At 44.3% G+C, this 9,115-nt stretch overlaps 1 long non-coding RNA gene across 1 annotated transcript; it reads left to right on the forward strand.

Moving 5' to 3' along the window:
• The first annotated feature begins 5,710 nt into the window (after positions 1-5,710).
• LOC130250223 (uncharacterized) lies at positions 5,711-8,854 on the forward strand. Its single transcript, XR_008839939.1, has 2 exons — positions 5,711-5,804; positions 5,902-8,854. It is a non-coding gene; the product is annotated as an uncharacterized LOC130250223 (long non-coding RNA).
• Positions 8,855-9,115: the final 261 nt, after the last annotated feature.

The raw sequence follows: 9,115 nt of genomic DNA on the forward strand, positions 1-9,115 counted from the left end.
TAAAAATTAATCTTGCTTCCATATACTAGTTAATGCAGTTACTAAATGTCAGAATGCCTGAAGTACCTTAAAACATGGCTTTATGAAACATAGTAGCTATGCAGCAGAGAAATAGTTCATGTGAGCTCTTATCTCAGACAGCACCTTGCAAAGTTAACAGCTGACTTGGTGCATTAACTTATTTTTCTAGGAAAAACTAGTTCCCAAAGGCTTGTTGGTATTACAGAAGCTACATGAAGGCTTTGGCTGGAGCGGGGCTTAGAGGGACTAACTTGCCTTTTTGCTGATAGAAACCCCTTTTAGAAAAGGAGAGCCACCATGCTTGGTGAAATTTTTCAGTTCATATGAATATGTATTCAGGGTAAGGGTAGTACTTCCATGTTGTACAGATGCTCTTGCTAGCATTTGGGAATTGATCTGTAAGAAAAACTTGCTGTTACCTCCATCTGGTAGGGATGAAATCAATTTACTCCTTTTCCATCCTTGTTCTTACTTTTGCTCAGGCATGTGACTAACATGATGCAGGCACTAGAGGGGGTGTGGGGGCAGTAGGAGGCTTCTCATCCCATTGCTGGCAGCACCAGATTAGGAGTCCTGCAGCCAGGATACTGAAGGGGGAGATGGGCAGTGCTTGGGGTGTGTGAAACCCTCTACAACTCCAACACACAGGCAGGCATCCTGCAACCTGAAGGTAGGGCCTGGGCAGGAGGGCAGTTTGCATCTTTGAGCCACCCAGGGAGAATTGCTGCAGCTGCTCTTCACAGCAGAAAAGCACCTACATTTTCAAACAAGGCATGGTGCTGTTCTTACCCCACTTTTCTCTAGTAAGTGTTCAAACACTTCAGCCTCCCACTTCCCATTGGGTCAGAGGGGAGCTTGCTTTTTGCTGTTACACCAAACATGGGCTGATGATACATGTATATCCATTAGACTGGGATATATTCCTGTCCAGCTTGGTGCTTTATGTGCTTCCCAAGAGAAAGATGTCCTGCAGCTGGTCCAGCATTTGCCTGGACTCAAGAATCAGCCACAGCTTTGGACTCAGCAAAGCAGAATAGATTCAACCTGGCCCACAATATGGTGAGTAGGATAGTCTCACTAGAAATTGAGAGTGAGCACAGCCTTCTTCATGTTGCAGAGATTACAGACACCAAGTTTTCTACTACCTTTCAACATCTAGACTGATTTTAAAAAGCACAAATGAGCTTTCATGGGAAGTATTTCGTGTGATAATAACAGCTCTGAGCATGTGTAATATCTCATTTTGAGCACTTTAAGGGCATGAGTGTCAACAGCCTTTCAGGACAAGTGGAATAAGGGGCTGATGTCCTGTCTGTTGCAGACTGCTTAAATCTTTCTTGGGATCTAGCTACTGAAAAAGTTGAGCCAATGCTAAATGTAATTTCTTGTCCCTAAAGCAATATGAGACCCGTGTTTGGTGACATCTGGCAGTGTATGGGCAGGGATAGCCAGCTCCACTACGGGATGGTGGGCACCTTTTGTGGCTCTGGGCAGAGACCCACAGCACAGTGTGCTTTTTCAAATGCACATTGACCTCTGGAGGTTGTGACAGTCTTTCAGGCTCCCACTCTGTCGCCAGGTACCTGGCTCAGTGCTTTCTGTTGTCTTTGCTTCACTCAGTAGATAAAAGAAATGCCTGCATCAAGCACTGACTGCAGCAAAGGAGTTATTCTTGGCTCTTCAGTGTTTGGGTTTACTCAGAATACAGAGAAGCATCTAGCAGAGCTCGCAGTCCTGGGAATAAATAGAAAAATAAATAAAAATAAATAAACCTAGTTGCCAAGGGGATAAGAAGATTGCAGCAAACCTCAAAAACCTGCACCCCTGTGAATGCAAGAGCACCCTCATGGTTTAAAGGAGAGTGGACAGTGGCTGTGTAAACTTCTCAGTGTTTGATCCAGGGGCACCAGCCTTATGCTCATATATAGTTACTGGAAGCTGCTTAGTGCTGAGCCAGCAGCTGACCTCAGGGCTGTATTTCACATCCTAGTAACTGCAGGCAGCAGCTGCACCAAGAAGGGCAGCCCCCATTGATGGCCAGGCACTTGCCCTGCCCTCCAACAAGCCTCACCAAGCTGCTCCTGTGAGCTTACATATGAGTGCCTCCAAATACGTGAGCAGTTCCCACTGTCAGCAATAACAATCCTCCAGGTCACTGAGAAGCCTCATATTTTGTTTGTTTTGCCTCATGTAGCCAGAACCTTGTTTTCTATTTTTTTTAAATAATATTGCAAAACACAGAAACTGTTAGCAGAGACTCCATATTCCAAGCCCCTGGGAACATGTAGCTAACACAGTTTTTCTGCATTCAGATTAGTTGGTCTGCTTTAGTATACAGCAAATGTCCCCTTCCTTTCCCTTCCCTTCCCTTCCCTTCCCTTCCCTTCCCTTCCCTTCCCTTCCCTTCCCTTCCCTTCCCTTCCCTTCCCTTCCCTTCCCTTCCCTTCCCTTCCCTTCCCTTCCCTTCCCTTCCCTTCCCTTCCCTTCCCTTCCCTTCCCTTCCCTTCCCTTCCCTTCCCTTCCCTTCCCTTCCCTTCCCTTCCCTTCCCTTCCCTTCCCTTCCCTTCCCTTCCCTCCCATCATGTTCAGCTATGATGTTAGATTACTCAGGACATTTGGTGGAAAGCCATCCATCATGGTGGGGCTGGCTTTGCCAGCTGGCCAGACTGACAGGGGTCTGGGCACAGCCACAGGAGCATCCATTCCAAAGGGACCTTCAGAAAACTGCTGATAGGAAACCACTCATCCCAGCCCATTGGGAAACTTCCCAGCTGGGGTCTGCACCAAATCCCACCAGTCTAGGCCAGCACCTGTGATCAGAGCACTTACAGGGCTCACATTCACAATCCTATTTGCAGGTGCAAGATCCCACCTGTAAATGGGTTACTGGGCACTTTGACACTGGTCTGTTTTCCCATTAGTCAGTAATTTAAACACTTCCTGCAAATTCTCAATCACCTTTAGGCACCCATGGAGCATGGAGACACTTGTGGCTGTCATCCCTATCTTGGTGGCAGTCACCAAGGACCCAATGCTGCCTGGAGATCTTGTCCTGCTGGAGCACACCTGGTGTTGGGAGGGACCTGCTCCTGGCCAGGGCTTGCTTATTCCAACTGCTGAAAGGGAAGGCATCCAGAGGATATAAATGCCCATGTTTGGAGGGGATGAGCTGTTGAGCAGCTGGATAGAGAATTTTGCTGGTGCCCTAAAGAGTATTAGAGATTTTAATTATAAAATCCTTCCACAGAGGAAGCCTGGATATTGCCAAAACTTTTAAAGTAATTTACATAGAATAGACTACTCTGAGACACTTACTTGAGTGCAGTCACACATGCAGACTTATAAAGTGCCAAAAATAAAATTTTATCTTCAGTCTTCATTTGGTCTCTTCATGCTCATGCATAATCCTGTGGATTTGAGCTGCAAATTCATGGACCTTGTCTTACTGAGTGCACACACCCAACAGCCCTTCAGGAATAACTACTGCCCATTGCTAGAGCATGTAAAATCTCCTGCTTTTGTGTTTCCTGAGTTTATCTGCTTTCAAGAGCCTGAATTTTTAATTTACTCTAGAGTACCACCCTCTGCTGTTCTTCATGGTCCTTTGCAACACTCCTGCAGGAGGTGAGGCATTGTCAGCCCAGTTTGAGATGAGGGCCATGGAGCACAGCAGTCAAGATCAAAAGTGGGAGTCAGTCTCAGGGGTCCACTAGGAAGGTGTTTAGCACTGTGTACTTTCAAGGCAATTACTGATTTCAGGTCCAGGTATTTTCCCAGTCTAGATTTCAGATTAGGTCCCCACAAAATGAAGCTCACACATTATGGAGTACCAATATAAAGCACAGTTCAAGTGAAATTCTCAGCCAGGAAAGCTATAGCACAAAGATGGAAAAATCGGTGTCTCCAACAGTGTAGAGTTACCTTAGCCATAAGAATTTTTTCCTGTCCACAGCATATTGCATCCTTCATTCCATGTTCCCTTCTTCTGCACTGAGGGCAGCAGTGCTCTGGTTAACAGTCCAAGGCCACTGCCCAGGCCACAGGGAAAAGTTGCTTGTGGGCTTCTGTCCATAGCAACCAAACTCATTGCTTCTGGAAAGGGCAAGTCCACAGCAGCCACATCTCTGCACAGTGGTGTGTCATAGTTTCCCTACACACGCCTCAGCCTGACATTTTGGGCTGGTTTCTTATCCAGAGATGTATTGCAGCTGTCTCCCTGTGGTGGGTGATGTGAACTGCAAGGCAAAGACAGCCTGCATGGAGCCTTTCTGCAGGGAATGGCACAGGGTGGATGGTAGGGCTGCAAAGGGAGAGGTGCTGCTTTCTCCAAGAACTGTCCTGCAGTTGTTCTCTGCTACTGTCCGCGAGACAGGGAGATCTCAGAATTGACAGAAAGAATGTATAAATACATTTTCAGGATGGAGAAGTGTGATGGGTTGAACTTGGCCAGCAGCCAAGGACCTCCAGAAATGCTTGCTTGTCATTGTCATTGCCAGTAAAATTGGGGCAAAAAAGGAAAAAGCCAAAGTAAGAAAATTGGTGAGTGGAGATAAAGGCAGTATAATAGGTGAAGAAAAAATTGGAGGAAAACTGCAGGAAAAATAAAGGCAGTGTCACACTATGCCCCACAGCCAGATGGAGGCCCACCTGGTCTCTGAAGAATGACCACCTTGGAAGCCTTCTTTGTCCTTTACCTCAGTCTTTATTCGTCCTTTAGCTCAGTCTGGTGATTGAGCTGATTGCAATGATGTTGTACTGTATGGAATATCCTGTTGGCCAGTTCAGGCAATTTGTCCTGATTGTGTTCCTTCCCAGTGTCTTTCCTACCCTCAGACAGACTTGTTGATGAGTAGGAAAAAAAGAGAAAGCCTTGCAAGCACTGTTCAGTCAAAATACCAGTGCACCATCAACATGGTTTTAGTCACACATCCCCCAGGGCTGCTGTGAAGATAATGAGCTCCATCTGGGCCAAACTCAGCCAAGAATCTTGCCAAGAAATTCAGATGGGGGGTGTGTCTCTCTACCTGGCAGTGGGGTAGAGGCCATATACAAGATCTGAGAAGGACCCAGATTCAAAGTCCTTATTTTCCAAATTAAGGCGAGGGTTTGAAGCTCAGATCTCCCAACTTAAGACACCTTATAGACTTCATGGGTATCCAAGAAATGTATAAGCCAGAAGATCTCTGCCTTTTTGTACAACCAGCTTTATAATACATGAAAAACTGAGTTATATGGGGAGCTTTTGCTGTCTGGAGCATTCTGTGTGCAGACCAGGTTTCCATTCCCATCTCCAGCTATTGTTGAAATACTGCAAACCTTTGCTCCCACCTACTGTAAACCATTACAATCATATTTTTAAAGTTTATTTTGCAAATATGAGATGGCAGTTGCAAACATACTTTTTGCTCCAGCAGTCCTTTGATGATGCTTGCTGGAATGCATGACAGGTTTGCTGCTCCTGACTTTTCCTCTCAGCTCTCAGTACCCGACAGCTGGGTGGCTGTGGAAGTGTTTCTGTACCACACAAAGTACTTTCTGTGATCTTTTAGGCTAAAAAATACTGGTCTGTGATCTAGGAGGGGTCTGGAGTGGGAAATCCTTGCACTGGTATGTTTTTATCATGGCCAAATCCTGTTCAGTATTCAGTCACTCTCAAAATGAAAAAGCTTTTTCTTATATGTTAACAGAATTTCTTGGTTTTCATTTCATGCCCAGTGCTGGAGCCCTTCTCCTGGATACCACTGAGGAGAGCCTGGCTTTGTCTTTGGTATTCCTGACACCAGGTATTTATGTGATGTAAATTGATGTGATCCCCCTGAGCCTTCTGTTCCCCAGGCCAAAAAGCCCCAGCTCTCTCAGCCTCCTCTACTTGTATTTCAGGTTCTCCAAGCTCTTCATTGTCCTCATAGCCCTTGGCTCGACCTGTTCCTGTACATCCATCTCTCTCTCTACTGGAGAGCCCAACATTGGACATGGCACTGCAGAGGGGTCTCACCAGGGCTGTGCAGAAGGGAAGGATCACCTCTTCCAGAAAACTTAGCTTCATCATATCAAATTATACTGACTAGTCATAAAAAGCATCCATAGAAAGTGGTGGCCTGGCAGATGGAGAGGGGAAGTAAAGCCCTACAACAACTTGAGCTCTGCAAGTAGAGCTCTACAACAACATAAGAAAAGCCATTTTGGGTCAGGCCACTGATCTGCCTGCCCTCCTACAGGAAAAAGGGCTTAAGAAACAGGGCTCCAATTCCTGGAACAGCGTTTACTTTAAGGCGAAGAGAAATTCAGGGGCTTTTTGAGCCAGTGGCTTTATCCAGACCATTGATGAAGTTGTCGGATGTGATTTGAGTAGTTTTACATTTTTAGTTTCTAACAGAGTGTATTTCATCATATGACAGTACACCAGGGAAAAACATTGACTTTTGATTATTTTATCCTTATTGTCTGATCTTTTTGTTGACTTTCCAGGAGTTCTTATATTATGAAGCCTGGCAAATGATCATCCTGTGCTCAACCCCCTCCATGTTATCCCTCATTTGACAGATTTCCCTTCTCTGGAAGTGTTCAAAGACAGGTTGGATGGGGCTCTGAGCACCTGGTCTTGTGAAAGGTATCCCTACCCACATAAGGGAGGTTGGAACTAGATGATCTTTAAGGTCCTTTCCAACCCAAAACTCTATGATTCTCTACTCGGTATCTTCCAGCACATTTGCATACTTCAACATCTATAGTGCCTTCTCATTGTCCTGTAACCCTAATAATCCTCATCACTCTCCTCCTCATTCTAGTCCTGCTATGATCTATTTAAAACAAGGTGACTAAGAACATGTGATCTTCAAAACATGTGCACTGAAACAATACAGTGACATAATGAGAACTCCTGTTTTGTGCTCAAAGTAAGAAAAAGTGTCCTAGCTACATTTTTGATCACTGCTCAGTTCTGGGCTGATATTTTCAGAAGGTTATCCAAAGTGACTCAAAGATCTGTTTCCTAAGGACAAATAGCTATGAGTTATTTTTTCCCCCTACTTTGCTGTCACTGACATTAAATTTTCATTCCCCATTTGATCACGCAGTTATCTAGGAACACAATACCTGCATCTTTGAGCTCAGCATTAATATTTATTGCCCTTTTTTCTTTTGTCAACCTGCTGGACAGCCTTGGCTAGGTCTCTGGGGAATGTACTGAATGGTAAAGTCCAATGTATACTTGTGGCAGCCTACTGACAACTTCCTTCCACAGCAAAGGCTCTCCATTATTTCTGTCATTTCCCACCTTCTAGCTTAAAACTGGCATGACATGACCTTTGTATCTCCTAGAAATCTGAAGTCATTGTTACTCAAAATTTTTTGACAAAATCTTCCACCTGCACCACCCTTATGCACAAAGCTTGTATAATCCTATAGAGGTTTGCACCAATCTGTAATATGTGACTTCCCTGGGAATAAATGCATGTAGAATTCTACCCAGCACAGCTGCTCTCACAGTTCCTCCTGATCCTGCCAGGTAAAAACATTAGTGTTGTTCTCTCTAGATTTCAGGATCACCCTGGAGCCTGTTTTTGAGGGTCTGAAGTTACCCCTGCCATTGTCTGTTCCTCTGACACCAGATGCATCGCAGGTCACAAATTAGCAGTTTCATGCTGAGTCGCTGCAGAGCTGCTTGATGGTTGCTGTTCTGCCTTCTTCTTACCTGTCAATGTATTGATTTGTTTCAAAACCTTTTCAGTTTGAGATTGTTCTTCATCTGTCTCAAGGGGCTCCTTCACCTTTTCCTTAATGAGCTGCATTCATCTAAGTTTTTTCTTATTTTTGCTGAGTAATCCTTCTACTTCTTGACTATCTCACTTGAAGCTGCACTGAATTTCTGGCAGACGAACATGGTTTGGATGTGCCTGAAAGTGTTTTTCATTAGCAACTTGTCACTTGAATAGGTATTTAATGCATATCATTAAAGATCTACTTTCCAACTGCCAGATTTTTCTGGGTTTCCCCTTTGGACATGACTTTTGTGCTTTCTCTGAGCTTTTTCCTTTTTTTCCTTTTCCTTTTCCTTTTCCTTTTCCTTTTCCTTTTCCTTTTCCTTTTCCTTTTCCTTTTCCTTTTCCTTTTCCTTTTCCTTTTCCTTTTCCTCTTTCTTGAAGGCTTTTCAGCATGACAGTGGGCAGTTCTCATTTTAATATGGTATCATGGTTTAACCTCAGCTGGTAACTAAGTGCCACACAGCCACTTGCTTGCTCCCTGCCCCCTCACCCCTGATGGGATGAGGAGAAGAATCAGATAAAGTAAAAGCCAGGGACTGAGATAAGAAGAGTTTGATAATTTAGATAATGTATAAAATATTACTAGTACTACTAATAATAATTACAATGAAAAAGGGAAGATTACAAAAAGAAAAAGAGAGAGGAATAAAACCCTGGAGAAAAAGTGATGTGCAATACAATTTCTCGCCAGCTGACTGGTGCCCAGCCCATCCCTGAGCTGAGCTCTGCCCCTGTAGGTCAACTCCCCCCAGTTTTATCCTGAGAATGAGGTTCTGTTGTGTGGAATATCCCTTTGGCAAGTTTCATCAGCCGTCCTGGCTCTTCTCTGTCCCAGATATCTCCTCACTTACAGAGCATGAAACACTGAAAATCCTTGGCCCAGTGCAAGCACTACCCAGCAACAACCTAAACATCAGTGTGTTATCAACATTATTTTCATCCTGAGTCCAAAACACTGCACTGTACCAGGTACTAGGGAGAAAATGAACTCCATTCCCACATGAAACCAGGACATAAAGTGTCTCAAAAAATATCTTTGTGTCTAATCAACATTTTCATTTCTCTGGTTAGTAGGGTTTCCTTTGGTTTTTTGTTTGTTTGTTTGTTTTCTGGTGTTATTTTTGTGTGCATATCATGCAGCTGCTATATCCTTTCCACCACTAACCTCTCCACTTTTCTCACAGGCTGTAAATTACTTGTCTCTGTGTCCTTTGCAAGATATGCTTCCACTTTTCTTTAACCCATAATTCTCTAGCTGCCTTTTCCTCTGTAGGTAGTAGAGCTCCTATGTACCTAACTGAATTTGGAGCAATGGTTTTGAACTTCACAGC

Source organism: Oenanthe melanoleuca, chromosome 2, assembly GCF_029582105.1.
Source record: "Oenanthe melanoleuca isolate GR-GAL-2019-014 chromosome 2, OMel1.0, whole genome shotgun sequence".
In the NCBI taxonomy this organism is placed as follows: domain Eukaryota; kingdom Metazoa; phylum Chordata; class Aves; order Passeriformes; family Muscicapidae; genus Oenanthe; species Oenanthe melanoleuca.